At 38.8% G+C, this 20,031-nt stretch overlaps 1 protein-coding gene across 1 annotated transcript in view; it reads left to right on the forward strand.

Moving 5' to 3' along the window:
- PIP5K1B (phosphatidylinositol-4-phosphate 5-kinase type 1 beta) overlaps window positions 1-20,031 on the forward strand; it is a 323,321-nt gene that overhangs the window by 14,660 nt on the left and 288,630 nt on the right. The gene's annotated exons all lie outside the window — the stretch shown is intronic.

The following is a 20,031-nucleotide window of genomic DNA, read 5'->3' on the forward strand; positions in this document are numbered from 1 at the left end:
GTACCTGAACTAAATTGAAAATGCCTGCTTACAATGTGTTTGTAGGAACGTTCTATTTCTCACTTTAAAAAAAAGAAATTTAATTAGCAAAACAGTTCACAAAATCCATTCTTGTCATTTATCACTCTTGTCAGAATTCTTGTCATTTATTATTCTCACTACATGAAACTTTCAGAGGAAGAGAATATATCTTTTGGCAGCTCCACCGCTATTGCTTATTGTGAGTGGAGTTTATCTCCTGGTTTCATTGGGTTGAACTTCCTGCTGTTTTTAAACGACATTTTGCATACATTTGCACAAGCTGAGTCTGAAGGCAGTTGAGAGCTATGGTCCAAGAAGCAGGTATTCTGGCCTGTCCTGCCCCTCTCCTGACACTTTAGTGACCCTTGATCCAGTGGCTTGATCTCTTTTATGCCTTTTTACCCCCTCATCTGTGGTATGAGAATCTATACACTGGCCCCTAGTCTAGTTCAGAGGTACATTGTGAGGCCAGCTAGAATGATGGCCTTTGAGGTCCTTAGTACAAAAGCATCATACACGTTAGAGAATTTATTTTGTAAGAATTACAGCAGGAGGTCAGGCTCCAGACAGCCACATTTATAACCCCTGGGTAAGCAGACCTGAAGCAAACAAAGCATGTATCATCTGCTATGATGAGGTTCCCATAAAAGAAGAACTCCCCCCTATTCCCAGAGGCCAAGCATACAAGTGGGATGCTTTGCTAAAATTCTTACCAGAGTTCAGGGATTTAAACATACCCTCATCATGGATGAAGAGAGCAATGAACTTTTATCTTTAAAAAAAGATGAAGCTTGGGTATAGGTTTGCTGAAGAAGGCAAAACTCATGTTTACCTGTTAAAGAAAAAGAATGCTGGTAGGCAGCTACTAATCCATATGATAGAGTCCAAACTAGGTCATGATGCTTAATGTATTAAAACAAATTAATTGCTTATTCAATTTAGATTGTGTGGTTTGTGGTTGTCGTCACCATACTACACAGAGTTCCTAATGCTGTGCCTCACATTCAAAGCTGGTCAGTGTTTCGACTGATGCCTATTTAGATCGACTAAGAGAAGCTCCTAGAAGTCATCCAGAAAGCCTTTTAACACCTGTGGAAACTTTAAGGCTGTTTGAGGTTAATTGGACATTCCTCAAATGTTAATGAAAATTTCAGTTAATAATAGAAATATTTGTAGTTGTTACTTGTGTCAAATGGCAGAGGGGTTTGACTGAAGTTAATGACATAGAGGTAATACTGATCAAAATGAGGGGAACTTATAGAGTTTAACATCGAAGGCAGAGGGATCACAACATTGGTTCTATAAGAACTAAGGGCCCTGGCTGGCATAGTTCAGTGGATTGAGCTCGGGCTGCAAATCAAAGTGTCGCAGGTTCGATTCCCAGTCAGGGTACATGCCTGGGTTGCAGGCCATGACTCCTAGCAACTGCACATTGATGTTTCTCTCTCTCTCTCTCTCTTTCTCCCTCCCTTCCCTCTCTAAAAATAAATAAATAAAATCTTTAAAAAAAAAGAACTAAGGGAGCAAAATCTTAATTCCTTACTGAGCTTGGCAGTGAGAATGGTGGCATAATCATTGTACAGGTGCTGTTTCTTCATTTTCTGCCCTTAGAGTCATACTATGCACGAAGCACAGTAGACTTTGTTATGTTCACAGGCTAGATTACAGATTGTAGTAACCTCAACAGAGTGAAAGAATAGGTAACAAAAGGTCAGATGTCGAAGCAGAGGAGAAGAGTGAGCATGCTGATCTTCTCATCTCCTAAAATTAAGGAGTAAGATACAGTCATTAAAAGTTGGTAAAATTTCAACCCCGGCCAGGTGACAGAGTTGGTTGGAGTGTCATTCCATACACCAAAAGGTTGCAGGTTCAATTCCTGGTCGGGGACACATATGGGGGGCAACCAATCTCTCTCTCTCTCTCTCTCAAATTCCTCCCTCTCACTCTAAAATCAATAAACATATCCTCGGGTGAGGATTTTTTAAGAAGGTGGTAGAATTATAGGGTTGTTGTGCCATCTTGCATTCCCACTGGTGGCACATGAGAGTTCCAGTTGCTCCACAGCTTCATCACACTTGGTATGGTAAGACTTGTGATACTTTAATGTGTATAGTCATGGTTCATTGTGGTTTTAAATTATATTTCTCTAGTGGCTAATAGTGTTGAGCTTCTTTGCATGCATTTATTTGCCATCCTTGTATTTTCTTTGGCGAATTGTTAAACTCTGTATTAATTTTAGTAATGTTAGTAGCATCATGGAGTTTTTTGACATAGATAATCAGGTCTTCTGTAAATAAAGACAGTTTTACCTAAAAAATTGTTGGAAACACAAATGAAGATTTAAGTATTTAAATTACAAAGATAATAAACAGAGAAATTAAAAAGATAGGTCAAACTTGTGGTGGAGACCTGGAGACAGTAGGGAGAAAGTCCCTGATAAGAATCAAGAAGAAGAGATTTAAGTAGGTTATCAAGAGTTAAGGAGATTAGCACAACAAAACAGAAAATTTTATGATTGATTGTCTTGGAAGAATGGAACTAATGGCAGGAACAGGAAAATCAGGAAATGGCTGTTCTAGACTCAGACACAGCAAGCTGACTCGAGGTTGCCAGAGTCGGGGGAGGGGGTTGAGGGACTGGGTGAAAGAGGTGAAAGGATTAAGAAGTACAAATTGATAGTTATAGTATGATCACAAAGATGTAAAATACAGCATAGGAGATATAGTCAATAATATTATGATAAATCAATAAATCCAGGAGCTGGTTCTTTGAAAAGATAAACAAAATTGACAAGCCTTTAACCAGATTCATCAAGAAAAAAGGAGAGAGGACCCAAATAAATAAAATAGGAAATGAAAAAGGAGAAATTACAACTGATACCACAGAAATACAAAGGATTGTAAGAAATTACTATGAACAACTATATGCCAAGAAATTTGAAAACCTGGGTGAAATGGAAAAATTTCTAGAACCAAGAAGAATCAGAAAGTCCGAACAGACTGATAACAGCTGGTGAAATTGAAGCAGTAATGAAAAAACTCCCATCACACAAAAGCCCTGGACTACATGGTTTCACAAGAGAATTTTACAAAACATTTAAGGAAGAACTAACTCCTGTACTTCTCAGACTATTCAAAAAAATCCAAGAGGGAAGGCTCCCAAACTCTTTTTATGAAGCCAGCATCATCCTAATCCCCAAACCAGACAAAGACACAACAAAGAAAGAAAACTATAGGCCATTATTGCTGATTAGCATAGATGCTAAAATCCTCAACAAAATACTGGCAAACTGCATCCAGCAATACATCAAAACGATCATACACCATGACCAAGTGGATTCATCCCAGGGATGCAAAGATGGTACAATATTCACAAGTCAATAAACGTAATACATCATAAAAACAAAAGAAAAGACAAAAATCACATGATCATATCAATAGATGCGGAAAAAGCATTTGTTATGGTGCAGCATCCATCTATGATAAAAACACTTAGCAAAGTGGGAGTAGAGGGAGCAGTCTTCAACATAATAAAGGCCATATATGAAAGACCTACAACTAACATCGTACTCAATGCACAAAAACTAAAAGCTTTCCCACTAAGATCAGGAACAAGACAAGGATGTCCACTATCACCACTTCTATTCAACATAGTAGGGGAAGTTCTAGCCACAGCAATCAGACAAGAAGAAGAAATAAAAGGCATCCAATTGGAAAAGAGGAAGTAAAACTGTCATTGTTTGTAGATGACATGATAGTGTGCATAGAAAACACTATAGACTCTACCAAAAAACTACTTGACCTAGTAAGTGAATTTGGTAAAACAGTAGGATACAAAGTCAATATTCAGAAATCAAAGGCATTTTTGTACACCAACAGCAAAATATCAGAAAAAGAAATCAGGGGGGAAATCCCATTTGCTATAGCAACAAGAAAAATATAGGAAATAAAAGACCTGTATTCAGAAAATTACACAACACTGAAGAAAAAAATTAAAGACACAAATAAATGGAAGTACATACCATGTTCATGGATTGGAAGAATTACCATCATCAAAATGTCCATAATGCCCAAAGCAATTTATAGATTCAACTCAATCCCCATTAAAATACCAATGGCACATTTCACAGATATAGAACAAACATTTCAAAAATGTATATGGAACCATAAACAACCCTGAATAGCTGCAGCAATTTTGAGAAAGAAGAACAAAGTAGGAGGGGTCACCATACTTGACATCAAACTATATTACAAGACTACAGTAATTAAAACAGTCTGATAATGGCATAAGAACAGACACATAGATCAAAGGAACAGAATAGAAAGCCCAGAAATAATCCAAGTCTCTATGGTCAATTAATATTCGACAAAGGGGGAAGAAGCATAAAATGAAGTAAAAATAGCCTCTTCAACAAATGATGTTGGGACATCTGGACAGCTACATGCAGAAAAATGAAACTCGACCACCAACTTACACCATACACAAAAATAAAGTCAAGGTGGATAAAAGACTTAAATATAAGTCATGATACCATAAAAGTCCTGGAAGAAAACATAGGTAGGAAAATCTCAGGTATTCCATACAGCAATATTTTCAACAGTATGTCCCCTAGAGTAAGGGACATAAAGGAAAGAATAAACAAATTGGACTTCATAGAAATAAAAAGCTGCTGCATGGTTAAAGAAAACATTAGCAAAATGAAAAGGGAACCAACTGTGTGGGAAAATATATTTGTCAATGATATCTTGGACAAGGGTTTGATTTCCAAAATATATAAAGAACTCACATGACTCCACTTCAGGAAGACAAACAACCCAATTAAAAGATAGGCAAAGGACCTGACCAGACACTTCTCCAGGGAGGATATACAGAGGGCCCAGAGACATATGAAAGGATGCTCAGCATCACTAGCCATCAGAGAGATGCAAATTAAAACCACAATGTGATACCACCTAACACAGGTCAGAATGACCATCAAAAACAAATCAACAAACAACAAGTGCTGGAGAGGATGTAGAGAAAAGGGAACCCTAGTGCACTGTTGGTGAGAATGCAGACTGGTGCAGCCACTGTGGAAAACAGTATGGAATTTCCTCAGAAAACTAAAAATGGAACTGCCTTTTGACCCAGCAATTCCACTGGTGGGTTTATACTCTTGAGAATCCTGAAACACTAATTCAAAAGAACCTAGGCACCCCAATGTTCATAGCAGCACAGTTTACAAGAGCCAAGTGCTGGAGGCAGCCTAAGTGCCCATCAGTAAATGAGTGGATCAAAAAACTGTGGTACATTTACGCCATGGAACACTACACAGCAGAAAGAAAGAAGGAGCTTCTATCCTTCGAGACAGGATGGATGGAACTGGAAAGTATTATGCTAAGTGAAGTAAGCCAGGTGGTGAAAGACAAATACCATATGATCTCACCTATAACAGGAACCTAATTAACAAAATAACAAATAAGCAAGCAAAATTTAAGCAGAGACATTGAAATTAAGAACAAACTGACAGTTACCAGAGGGGAAGAGGGAGGGAAATAATGAGGGAAAGAGGGGAAAGGGTCATCAAAGAGCACATTTAAAAGATCCATGGGCAAAGCCAAAGGGAGGTAGGATTGAGGGTGGGAGGTGGGGTGGGTGGGGCTGAGGAAAGTGGTGGTGGGAAAATAGAGATAACTGTATTCTAACACTAATAAAAAATGATAAAAAGTAATATTGTAATAACTGTGTGGTGTCAGGTGGGTACTGGAAATATTGGTGGGATCACTTTGTAAAGTATATGATTGTCTAACCACTATACTGTACACCTGAAACCAAAACAAAATAATATAATTGAAAAAAAGGAATGCCAGAATTACACCTGAAACTAATGTAATGATGTATGTCAACTGTAATTGGAAAATAAAAATTATTATAAAAAATAAAATTAAGAAATGGCTGTTCTCACAAAGTCTTTTATATCAGTTGCCATATTACCTTATACATGCATTTTTTATAAAAATAAATCATTATTAGATTGGTAATTAGAACATGAAGACAAAAAAACAACATGAAGTAACTAAAATTGGTTAGAGAGTAAGAGCTGAATTAATGTCATAAGAAATACTGCGGGAATAGTCTATGTTTAAAAAGTTGTATAAAGGAGGGAGTAGCCCTAAAATTACATTCATTGCTGATGTTTATCTAATACTTGGTACTTTCTAAACAATAAACAGGCATTAACGTGTTTAATATTCACAGCAACCCATGGGATAGGCGTTTTTGTCATCGTTTTAAAACTGAGGAAACCATGGAGCAGACATAGAAAGTACTTTATTTGAGGCCACACAGCTGGGTTCCTAAGCCAGGCCACCCAACTCCAGAGCTGTCTCTCTCAGCCATAATACTATGTTATGCTTCACGGTGGAGCAATGCATGGCACCCCACAGTGCACACAGTGTGCACTCCTTGATCCTATGGTCATTTGACCTGTGCTCTGAGTCTGTCTCCTAAAGAGGTACAGTAGTCCCACCTTCCCCATGGGAGATACATTCCAAGACCTCCAGTGGATACCTGAAACCACAGGTAGTACCAAACCCTGTATATGTTTTCCCTATACATACATACATACCTTTGATAGTTGAATTTTGAAATTAGATACAATAAGAGATTAACAACAACAAATAATGTAGAACAGTTGTAACAGTATACTGTAATAAAATGACGTGAATGTGACATGATGAGGTAATGTAAGGGCTACCTGAACACAAGTCCTGCCACACTACAGCAGTCAGTCTAGTAACGGAGACAGCTACTGAGTGACTATGGTTGGGGAGTGTGTGCAGCGTGGACACACTGGACAAAAAGATATTCATATCCCTGGTGGGACAAAGCGATATGGAACAAGATTTCATCACGCTGCTCAGAGGAGGATGCTATTTAAAATGTATGAATGGTTTATTTCTAGAACTTTCCATTTAATATTGTAGGACCAGGGTTGACCATGGATAACTGAAACCACAGGAAGTGAAACCACAGATGAAGAAAGATTCCTTTAATTAACCTTAGTTCATTCATAATTCAACAGATGTTTGAGTGCCTATCAACATGGCTCTAGGTACCAGGATTGGGATTATTCCTTTTAAGTGGGGAGGCCCCATGGTAAAGAAAAATAAATGTATAATTCAATACTGGACGCTGTAGAGAAAAAGCAAAGCAGGATAAGGAGTCGAGTGCTGACAGTGGTGGTGGGAGAATGTTATTTTAGAGAGTGAAGTTATCTCTGAGGGGAATACACATGAACATTGTCTTAGCTCAGGCTGCTCCAGCAAGTATACCACAGGCTGGTGGCTTCAACGGCACAGCCTTGTGCAGGTGCTGACAGATGCTGTGTCTGGTGAGGGCCACTTCCTAGTGTGCAGATGGCCATCGTCTCTTTGTATCCTCACATGGTGGAGAGCAAAAGGAGAAAGCAAGCTCTGTCATGTCTTTTCTGATAAGGCCACCAACCTCATTCACAAGGGGTCTACCCTCGTGATCTAATGACCTCCCCAGGGCCCTACTTCATAAGTACCTTCCCATTGGGAGTTAGAATTTCACCACATGAATTCACTTGGAGTGGGGTGGGTGGAGGGGAGGGTGCAGGGTGGAATCCAGTCATTCAGTCCATAATGAACAGATCTATGTGAGGCAGAGGCATGCACTATTCAATATCTGTTGAATTATCCCGGGGAAGGCATTCCAGTAGAAGGAATCGTAAAGGCAAAGCCCTGAGCAGAGCCCCTTTGGCCTGTTCAAGGTGCTGTGCAAATGGCCTGAGCTGGGGCAGTGGAGGGGAATACATGGGGCCAAGGCATGTAGAGCCTCATACACCTGAGAGTGACTGTGGGTTTTAGTTTTAGAAGGATGAGAAGCCAGTAGAGGGTTGGGAGAAGGGAAAGGACATCAAAAGAATTTGCGTTGTATCTCATGAAGAGTCAGTATTTCAAGAGTTTTGAGGCTGAGAGCATTTTGGTAGTTGGTGAAGGTTTGAATGAATGAACTGCTAGGGAAGGTAGGTCATCTGTGAATAAGGGAAAGTGTTTGCATTCACCATACTAACATTGACCTTCCTTAAAGGTGATTTATTGGGTGGGGCAGTAGTTAAGTCATGGCTCCTTACAGATGCTCATTTGTGACACTTTTGTTGATTGTTTCCTGTGTTTAATGAAGTCAGTATGATTAACCACCTTTAAAAAGTTGTCATTCTTAGCTATAAAGTAATAATTGCAAGGATACATTAGGGGGCTGGTTTGAGGATGGTACATAAGGAAAGGTAATAAGAAATTTTGAAGGAAAGGTTTAACTTGTGTTTAGAATATTTGGATAGAGATACTAAATATCAAAAAATATTTATCTTTTTCTAATATTTTTCTTATAAAAACTTTTTGATTTGCTTACTCAAGGTATATATTTTTAAGTAAACGGATGTTGAAAGTAAGAGTAAATCTTTAATTTCTGTTATGTAGGACAAAGTATATCTTGGTTTATTCCTGAGAAATATTAAAAATGTCTAGTCTATTTATTTATACAAAAAAAGGAATTTCTTGACATTTGTTTTAAGAAATTGTGTTATAACCAACTCATACAATTCAGCATAAAAATCATAAAAAAAAAAACTGCATTTCTCTAAGAATGAACAGTAATGAACTGCTTCAACACTATTAATTCTCTGTGAAATGTTATATATTTGGAGAATACACGGTTACTTCAAAAAAAATAAAATAAAATAAAAAATAAAAAATAAAAAAAAAAGAAATTGTGTTATAACCAATAAAACTAATATACTTTTAAAAGCAATGAAATAGGGAAAATATCTGTATCTATGCACACATATAAAAGTTAGTGTCTAGAATATGTAAGAAATGTATTTAATGTCACAACTTAAATCCTGTCATTTTTACAATGTAAAACCAATATGTGCAAAAATAATTACCCATAGTAATGGTGAAAGAAATGCAATGAGGTAAGCTGATATTTTTAAAAAATAATTAAAATAAGTTATAATGCTATGGCTATATAAAATTGGAAATATTTGCACATGATTGGTAGCATTCAAATTATTACATACTTCCTGAAGAGTACCAAAAATATTTCACAAAAACCATTATAGTGACCATACCCTTTGATCTAGTAATTTTTTTTCAAAGGGAAAAAAAGGTGAAAAAAGTCTTGTTAGAACATGAATTTTAATAATAAACGGCTATGACTATATTAATTTTATACATTAATACAAATTATATGTTTACATATTAATTTTAGTAATATATAAGGCACATATTTAATAACTGTTAGCTCACATTTGAGATGATTAAACAAGCTGTTACAACTCATAAAACTATACTATTAGTTGCCGATAAAATACTATGGAAGTATCTGTGTAGACAGTAAAATCTCTAACATTTCTGTTAGCAATGTGTTTTTTGTTTTTTTGACATATCCCCTCGGGCAAAGAAAACAAAAGGAAAAATAAACAAATGGGACTACATCTAACTAAAATGTTTTCACACAGCAAAGGAAACCATCAACAAAACAAAAAGAAAACCTACTGAATAGAAGATATTCTCCAATGATATATTCCATAAAGGGTTAATATCCAAAATTTATAAAGAACTCGTACAACTTAATACCAAAAACCCCAAACAATCCAATTAAAAAATGGGGAGATGACCCAGTAGGCACTTCTCCAATGAGGACATACAGGTGCCCAAATGAGATATGAAAAGCTGCTCAACGTCATTAATCATCAGAGAGATGCAAATTAAAACCATAATGAGATAATCACCTTACGCCAGTCAGAATGGCTATGATCAATAAATCCACAAATAACAAGGTCTGGCAAGGATGTGGAGAAAAGGGGACTCTCATGTACTGCTGGTGAAAATGCAGATTGGTGTGGCCACTATAGAAAACAGTATGGAGTTTTCTCAAATTAAAAGTGGAACTGAATTATGACCCAGCAATTCCATTTCTGGGAATATATCTGAAGAAACCCAAAACACTAATTGGAAAGAATAGATGTATTTCTATGTTCACTGCAGCATTTTTTACAATAGCCAAGATATGGAAGCAACCCAGTTGCCCATCAGTAAGTGAGTAGATAAAAAAGCGGTGGTACATATATACAACGGAGTATTACTCAGCCATAAAAAAGAAATCTTACCACTTGAGACAGGATGGATGGACCTAGAGAATATTATGCTAAATGAAATAAATTAGAGAAATACAAATACCATGTAATTTCACTTATATGTAGAATCTAAAGAATGACAAATGAACAAACAACATAGAAATAGACTCATAGGTACAGAGAAAAGACTGGTGGTAGGCAGAGTGTGGGTGGGTAAGTGGGTGGGGGAGGTTTGGGGCCTGGGTGAACAAGGTGAAGGGGTTAAGAAGTACAAATTGGTGGTTACAAAATATTCACAGAGATGTAAAGTACAGCACAGGGAATACAGTCAATAATTTTGTAATAACTATATGGTGTTAGGTAGGTACTAGAAATGTCAGGAACACTTTGTCTAGTATATGATTGTCTAAAAACTAACCTGTACACCTGAAACTAATACAAAATAATATTGAATAAAAGATAAAAATTTTAAAAAGCTTGTATAAAATACCTGTGAAAAATAGATACAATGTTATGACTGACTATTAATCATCAAGTACACTGTTCAGAATGAGAAAGCAGAGAGAAATTTTGTACAATTTGCTTTAAGATTTTGTTTACCTTTTTATTATGCATGTGGTTGCGTATGATACAAAGAATAAAAGAGCATATACTTCACATTTGAAAGCATATCACATGATGTAGAAAATAATATGCAGGACCAGCAAGATCTGGAGCACCCGATACAAACAGCCAGGAATTGGGACCCTGGTACCAGTCCTCTCGCTGCTTCCGAAAAAGGTGAAGTCATGTAGTTGAAGAAATGCTCCTCGAGCCTAATTGGAACTAGCATCAGTTCCCAAAAAGTGACCTGTATTAGCAGATGAGATTTATTTTCACATTAAAAAAAATACCCCAAAATAAGGTTTTAGACCTGTTTTCACAACCTATTTTCAACTACAACATTTTTTAAAATTCCATAAAAACAAATTTCTTAATTTGTAACTGATAACACACCTTAAGGACTGTCATGCCCAACTAAGTTCCAGAAAAGTGGAGAATTTCAGGAAGCCCAAAGAAGTCACTAGAATGGAATTTGCCCTGGACTATGTTGAAAAATAAAACTCTTGAACTTGTCACATCAGGTTGTATTGAAACTAGACAGTAAATTCCAAGGATGCAATTAGACACCTACAATGGGCCCCACCCATTTTCGGTATACACTGAGTACAGACACAACTCAGCTAGAATGGAAATAGGAAAAGGAATGATGGGTTTCCCGATAGCTTTGAATTTAGGATGCAACTCCAGTATATCTCCTCTTTTCATGAGAAAGTATTATCCCTCAGGTGGGGTCAGATGGCATGTTCCTTTCAGTCTTAGTTGAAAGCTGCTCCTCTCTACTTATCTTTCAATCATTAACAAGCTTAATAGACATGACCTCATCAGTCATCACTGTTAAGGAAAGGTACCTTTGGCACAAGCCTATGGATCCTTCTTACTATGTGTGACACTGTAGTTTCAAGGGTCATGTGTCATATTTGAGTGCTGTATTAGAACCTTAGAGGCCATTCTAGAACTCTTAATGTATGAAAGTTGCAGTGTTTTCATTTAACCTCAGTTTATGAATGCCTGTTCCACCAATATGTTTTCTGAAGCTCCTCATGCCTGGATAAGAAAAAAGTGTATGCTTGTTTAGCAGGGGAAGGTGAGGAGAAGTGAATTTAAAATTGCATTGTGTGTAATGGACAAGATCTAAGATGATCCAGTCCCTTGGTCCAGCAAAGAACAGCCTCTAAAATGAAGCTGTCTTTGCCTACTTCAGTAGGTTTTTGAGAGGATTAATTGAGATAAAGAAATCCAGGCAGTAGGAACTAAGTAAAAGCATTTTTCTTTCACCTTTAAGAGCAAAGCTTTCTGTAAGGTGCTGAGGGCAAAAGGGATGGCCTTCAGAGTGAGGGGGTAGGGTGATGAGACAGTTGCAAATATAAATTAGTGGTTTTATCCTTGAGGAATTTACAATAGGTTACAGGAGCCAGGCAAACACATTTAATTAGAGGAAGATAATGCAATTAAAAGAAGGGTGGCGGCCCTGGCTGGCGTAGCTCAGTGGATTGAGCGTGGGCTGCAAACCAAAGGGTCGCAGGTTTGATTCCCAGTCAGGGCACATACCTGGGTTGCTGGCCAGGTCCCCAGTGGGGGCCACGCGAGAGGCAACCACACATTGATATTTCTCTCTCTCTTTCTCCCTCCCTTCCCCTCTCTAAAAATAAATAAATAAAATCTTTTAAAAAAAGAAGGGTGGCAAAAGGGCCACATATGGCCAGAGTTAGGGTAAAAGCCATCCTCATTGTTCCAGATTAAGCCTCTGAGCTTTTGGTGTGTGCGGTTCTTTTCTCCAGATTTGAAGATAGACACAAGAGGTAACTAACATGCACTATGAAATTATTCTGAGAGTCACATTTTAAAAAGTGATAAGATGCTAGAATTATGCTCTTTGCATTTGAAAATTGCCTCCTTTTCACTGTACTTGAGGAAGTATTTCATAAGCAAATTGTAGCCATCATCATAATGTGGGTGAAAGGAGACTAGAAAATGAGGAGGACGATTTTCGGCTTTTCCCAGTTCACCTTTGTCCTCCAGGCACTGCCATGCCTCCACAGCTGTGCCATTAGCCGGCCTCCTGTGAACCAGGTCCAAGTAGAACTGCTTTCTAGAAGCTCCTGAAATGTTTCCATGGCACTGGAATAAATAGTGAGGTGGAGGAGATAAGCATTTTATTTATACCTCCGTTACGGGACTTATTACCCTTCAGAATGTATTTTCAGTTATTTGCAGTCATGTTTTATCTCCTCTGCTGGATTCTCAAGTCCCTTGAGGGATGAAGGATCTCTCATTTATTTTTTAATAAATAAAACTTTGACCAAAGCAGTTTCCATTACTTGAAAGTCTTCCTGACTGATTGAATGACAAAGATCAATTTTATTTGTTTAATAATACTTTTGAGCAGTATCTGAAATCACGTGTTCATTTGGTTTGGGCATATTGGAGAATGAAAAGAAATTCATTCCCTTACCATTTCTAATTTACACTCTGCTGGGATTTTCCCTTTAGTCCATCTGGGGATCAGCCATGGTATGTTTCCTTTAGTCTTCATTCATATTTCTTTGGAACTCAGAATATGGCCATCAGAAGAGGAGATGTAGGTTACAAGTTTGATAGCTAAACCAGACACTTGGGTCTGGTAAACAGAAGATAGCGGGGTCCAAAAGAAAAGAACGTATCTAAGAGATGTAAGAAGGCCAGTGTTTTTCTTGGTCGAGGCTTCCAGGGAGTGCACGGAGTTATGCGCGGCAGCTGGCATAAACATAGTGAAGAGGTCTGCCTGCCCCTTCGGCAGCACCTGGTCATTCTTGGTTGGACAGAGTGGGCATCACAATTGCTGGTTGGTACAATGTGCAGGCATTCTTCAAAACCTCATCGTCTGGTGGTGCGGCTGTTGGTGATGAAGAAGAAATTGGAGCCTTTTACCAATTTGAATGCTTTGCACCTGCTGAGGAGTTCAGCACCTTCCTCCCAGCAGTAGAAGGAGGTTGTTTAATTTGGCTGCGGGCCACAAGGTGAATGTAAATACTTGCGTATTGGGTAATAGACATGGGTGATGACTCAGTTTTAGAAATCCAAGAACCTGGTCACCCCAGCACAAACTCGCCAGTGGGCAATGGGAAGCAGGTGGCCGAAGAGAACCTGGCTGTATGTTGTGCATGGTCGTGCAGTGTGGTGCTGGGTTCTGGTTATTTCTCTAGCTCAGTGCCTTGTCTCTGCCTATGGGCCAGCCTGGTGCTGCAGTTCAAACTGTACAAACTTCCATATTTTGTTTTTCTGTATTTGTCCATTCTATGTCCATAAGTCCTTCTAACGGGTCAGTATGGAAAGAATGAAGACTAACCACAGTGCTTCCTAAAGAACATTTTTAAAGTACCATCTACCCCTTGTCCTATTGCCTGTGCTGTATACAAACTCTGTGTGACTTTTTTGGGGCATTGAGTTAAAATTTTCTGTCAGTTTGGGATTTACAGATCCAAGGTTTTTAACTTTCCTTCTGCATTTACCACATTAAAATATCTAGACTCTGTAAAGGATCAATTAACTAGGAAGTATTTATTCAGAGGCAGTAGAATATACTGTGGTGATTAAGAGCTTGAATTTGAGTTCAAATTCTGGCTCTGTAACTCACATGTGACCCTGGGAAAGCTACTCCTTTATTTCTCAGTGTATTCAACTATAAAAATGGGGTAATTTTGTGACTACTTCATTGAGCTGTCATGAAACAAACACTCCGAAGTAAGCACTCATATTTGCTAATATTTACTTGGCATTTTGTATGATCAGTGTACAAAGTGTATACAGAAAAGTAGATGGAATTGACCCCAGTGAGGAGTGTACAGTGTAGTTGTGGCGATATGTTCATGAACCACAACCAATGGTGCTGGGAATGCAGAGTGAGGAAGATGTGATTTATAAGAGGGAAATATCACACCAATGTGGGAGTTATACAGGATTAAGGAAGCTAGAAGAAATAAGAGACTAGGGAAATGTTCTAGGTGGGAGGCAAGGACAATAAGAACAGAGGCTCAAAGCTTCACCCACCTTATCTCTGCTGCTTGGTTAAGAATCCCATCTATGTCCTGTCTGGTGTGGCTCGGTTGGTTGGGGGTTGTCTTGCAAACTGAAAAGTCATCATTCAATTCCCAATCAGGGCACATGCCTGGGTTGTGGGTTCGGTCCCCAGCCAGTGCATGTGCAAAAGGCAACCAATCAATGCTTCTCTCTCACATTGATGTTTCTCTCCATCTCCTTCTCCTTCTCTAAAAAACAAAAACCAAAACCAAAATGAAATAAAGAAAGAGAGAAAGAGAAAACAAGAAAGAAAGAAAAGAAAGAAAAAAGAAAAGAAAAGAAAAGAAAAGAAAAGAAAAGAAAAAGTCCTCAGGTGAGGGTTAAAAAGAATTCCACCCCTGTAGTCTCAGGACCCTTTGAGCAAGAAGCCATGGAAGCAAGCGTCACCACATTATAGGGGAAAAGGAGTAGGAGCTTCTATATCTGGTCCACTTGACACATTCTGTCTTCACCTGCCTGCTAGCACCAGTTCTCACTGGCCATTGTCTCTCCAGTCTGTGGAAGAGTAGAGGAGAAACAGGATTGATAAAGAAGAAAGAACATGCTTATCTATAAATATCTACAGATGGAGGAATTGTCTGATGGAGGAATGGTTCTGCAGAGCATCTGGTGAGGCTAAAAGAGGGGGTGGGGAAGCCCATCAGATGGATTGTTGTGGAGACCTGCTAACCAGACAGATGGAGGCTGAGGCTGATAATACCTTGTTGACACAAAGTATAGAAGTGGAGAGGTAATAGGAGATGAGCATCTCAACTTCTGCCGGCTGGGCAGTTGGGGTAAAAAAAAATCTAATTCCTTTTGGGCTTTTTTTTTTTACATTTCTCAAAATACAACAATGGAAGTTGCTATATTGGACATAACACTGACCACTAAGGAAGAATTACTTTACAATGTGGAAGACGAAGGAGCCTCTGAAGACAGTGATCATATTCTCTTAGAATTATTTTTAACAAGCTTTTTATTTTAGAACATTTTTCTTTTTCGAGAACTCTCGAGGATATTGTACGGAGGATCCTCATAAACTTCACACCCAGTTTTCCCTATCATTGTCTTACATTAGTGTGCTACATTTGTCCCAGCTCGGATTGGTACATTATTAACTAAAGTCCATGCTTTATTCAGATTTGCTGCTTTTCCATACTACCCATTCCCTTTTTTTGCTAGGATCCCATCTGGGATACCATATTACATTTAGTTTTCATGCCCCTCTAGGCTCCTATATTGGTAGTGACAGTTTCTCAGGTTTTCCTTCTTTTTGGTGACCTTGACAGTTTTGAGAATTACTGTTGGGTGGTTTATAGCATGCCCCTCGACTGAGATTTATCTGATATTTTCCTCATGACTAGACTGAGGTTAGGTGTTCAGGGGAGATCAGGTGCTATTCTCATCACATCCTATCGAGGATACATACAATTAATATGATATCACTGTTGATGTTGATCTTGATTACCTGGCTGAAGTAATGTTTGCCAGGTTTCTCTACTCTAAAGGTACACTTTCTTTTCCCCTGTTTTTCCATACCGTACTGCTTGGGATGAAGTCACTCTGTGCAGCCCACACTTAAGCAGTGGGAGTTATGCTCCTCTTCTTTGAAGAGGGAGTATCTGTAAAAAATATGTGAAATTCTTCTGCATGGGAGATGTGTCTGTTCTCCTCCATTTGTTTATCCAATCTCTTATTACATCACTATGGACTCATATTTATGTCATACTTGGAGTTACAAGCCAATACTACTCCATTGTCTTGTTCAGTTGTTCCGGCCTGGGCTCCCTTTTCACTTTTCTTTCAGTTGGCTCCTGCATTCTTTGGTATAACCCCATCATTGTGGAGTTGTGTGTGTTTGTTTTTTCACCTCCTTACTTTCTGACACTACAAGAAAGTCTTGGCTCATTGGGTATATTTTCTGTCTTAGGTCTCTTGGAGCTTGTGCCATAGAGAAATAACTCTGGCCATAAAACATGATACCAGGGCTGTAGGAAAGGAGACTTTAAAATAATCAGTGGAAATCCATTCGATCACATGGGTTTTGAGGAATATGTAACTCGGGAGGGATGAGAGATTCTGAAAAAGGCAATTCCAATGACGCAAATAGTCTGACACTTCACGAGAGAGATGGGGACAACATCAAAAAGAACAAGTCCTTGGAGTGGCTTCCAAGGACACTTTGTTCTTCATTTGGATTTTCAAAAGGTACACGCAGAAGACTTGTGATTGAGAGTTTCTAAAAATAGCATCAGCAAAAGTTACTCAGCTGCTGGTTTTTTAAAAACAATTTTGTGGCTACAATAAATGAAGTTATATGGTTCACCCTGAAACCAGCTGTGTTAAAGTGGTAGCTCCTTTCACTTCCCTGAAGTCGTCTGTAATCTTAAGTCACTCACTCAGCAATATTTATTGAGCACCTACATGTAATTCATTTAGGCTCTGGGGATGCACCAGTGAATGAGGCTGCCAAAGTCTGTGCTCTTGTGGAGTTTCTATTCTCTAATTCGGGCAGGTGGGTAACAAAGAGCTATTTTTTGCTATGACAGATGACAATACATGCTATAGAGAAAGTAAAGCAGGATAAGGGAGAGAAGGAGTTCTGGGGTGGGGCAGTGGACTTGTTATTTTGTGAAATGTAGTCAAGAAAAGTTTCCTCACAGGGTAGTGACAAGGTAGAAAGAAGCAAGATAATGAATCATCAAAATACAAGTGGCACACCACATACACTATACACTTAGACACATATACACATGCACTTTTACACCAAAATGGTTCAACCTAGCCAGTAAAGAAATTAAATTTTACTTTGTAACAAACCATGGAAACCTACCTATAAGTGCTAAAAAACAGTGCTGGTGAGGTGGTAGGGAAACAGACATACTCATGTACTTACACATAATGTAACTGTGTTTAGAGAGCAGGCACACCAGATGTCCATGGCCTTTGTTCCAGGAAGCCTACACCTGGGTGGGTAGTTTGTACGTCAGGCACAAGGAACAGTGAGTGCAAAACATATGCAGAAGTATGTTTGGTATGTTCCAGGAATAGCAAGTTGACCCGCGAGGCTGGAGTGGCGTCAACAAGACAGTGGAAGTGGGAAGGCCAGCGAGATGGGGTGAGAGAGGGCAAACACACACTGAGCAGGGGTGCATTGCACAATTTGGGGATGCCAGTCATGGAAAGCACATGTGAGTAGCTTTCCCCAGAGCTCTGCACTGCTGGGGACCTAGGCTTTGTAGGTTCTTCTTGGTACTTGGGCTTTTCTTTGAGGAGAAAGGAGCTTTTGGAGAGTTTTGAGTGGAGGAGTATGGTAATCAGGTTTCATTTAAAAAGGTCCACCTTGGCTGTTCTGTGTGCCAGGGGTTCAAGGGAAGAAGCAAGGAGACCAGTTAAGAGGTCTTTGAATATATTGGTATATATTAAGATCTTCATCTATTTGCCTTGATCTCTTTTTATGTATATTTTACATAGTAGTAATTGTGCACATACAATTTTCTATTTGCATATATTAATATTTTTCTTCTGTTGCTATACAGCTCCCAGGTTTAAAATTTTTAGTGGTTGCATCATAGTTCCCTATTACTGCTGTAAAAAATTACCTCAAATTTAGTGGCTGAAATGGGCACAAAGTTATCTGGCAGTTGTGGAGGTCAGAATCCCTAAAATTGAGGGGTTGGCAGGGCTGTGTTTCTTCTGGAGGCTGTAGGGCAGGATCTGCTTCCTTGCTTTTTCCAGCTTCCAGAGGCCAGTCATGTACTTTGACTCATGGCCCCTTCTTCTGTCTTTAAAGCTAGGAGGATAGCATCTTCAGTGTTCTCACTCTTCCCTCCTTGTCTTACCCCTCCAGTCTCTCACTTCCGTTTCCATCGTCACGTCTCCTTCTCTGAGTCTGACCCTCCTGCCCCGCTCTTATATGGACCTTCTATTACATTGAGCCAGGATAATCTCCCTGTCTCAAAATCCTTAATTTCACCACATCTGGAAAGTTTCTTTTAATTCTATAGGGTAGCATATTCACAGGTTCTGGGGCTTAAGGCCTGGACATCTTTTAGGGAGGGGGCTCTTCAGCCTCCCACGGTTGATATTTAGTGGTTCATTTATCTGTTCTTGATGTTGGATACTGAGACTGTGTATCTAGTTTGGGGCTGCTATGAGTTTCCTAAAGACATATTTGTATACCTGGATCTTCTTTTCTTTGGTAATGTGTCCCTTAAGTTAAGTGTTCTGGTGTAGGGTTTCTGGAACAAAGGGTATGAGCATCTTATGTATTTGATCTCCAAATACAGTGACATCATCACTAAATATATGAGTATGTCCATTTCCCTGCAACATCATCAGCATTACTTCTTTTCATTTAAAGGTGTGTTTCCATGGTTTGTTATAAAATGACATTTTGTTCTAATTTTTTTACTGGCTAGGTTGAACTTTTTGGGGTGTGAGTGAATGCAGGTGTGTAGTATGTGTGGTACGTAATTGTGTTTTGAGAACAGTGTTTTAGTTTGTTTTGCTTTGTAGTGGTATGTGGAGCTAGAAGAATAGAGACAGAGGTAGACTGTTGCTTAAGCAAAGGGGTAAGGCTAGCATTCATAGATGACATCTGCAGAGGTATTTTGCTTTTATATCTCTAGCAAAGAGAATGAGCTTCATGATGAAAAGGGATTCATTAAGAGGGATTTAGAAGATGGTGAAAGAGCATGGAGGTAATTGGAGTGAGCTCCCATCTCTAGGGCACACTAGATTGCATCTCAGAGTGTTGAAGGAGTGAGCAGATACCATCTCTGAGTCACTGCCAGTGACTGCTGACTAAAGCTTGGCTAGCAGGAGAGGTTCCAGAAAACTGGAGATATGCAAATGTTCTGGATAGCTTTTGAAGAATTCAAATTCCTAAAACTATCAGTGTAGAAATGCACCCTTGCAGAAAGTGAGTTATGAGCCCATAGAAGAGATGACATTGATGATCCTTAAGAACCAGCATCATTTTACTAATGTGTAGGCATCAGTCCGTAACATTTTCTTTTTAGATAAGGGGTTTAGGCTGGTACCAGAAGAGAAATCCATAGACATTGAAGCATTTGAGACAAAGCTCTCATAGGTCTCCTTGCACACATAATGGAGAAAAATTGGAGAATGAGGGAAGAGTTAAATAAATTCACAGCATATCCTATTCCTATGCCATAGTGCAGTTACTGGGTGTCTGTGAGCCCGTTTCCAGTGGCAGGCCT

This window comes from Phyllostomus discolor, chromosome 3 (assembly GCF_004126475.2).
Source record: "Phyllostomus discolor isolate MPI-MPIP mPhyDis1 chromosome 3, mPhyDis1.pri.v3, whole genome shotgun sequence".
Taxonomy (NCBI): domain Eukaryota; kingdom Metazoa; phylum Chordata; class Mammalia; order Chiroptera; family Phyllostomidae; genus Phyllostomus; species Phyllostomus discolor.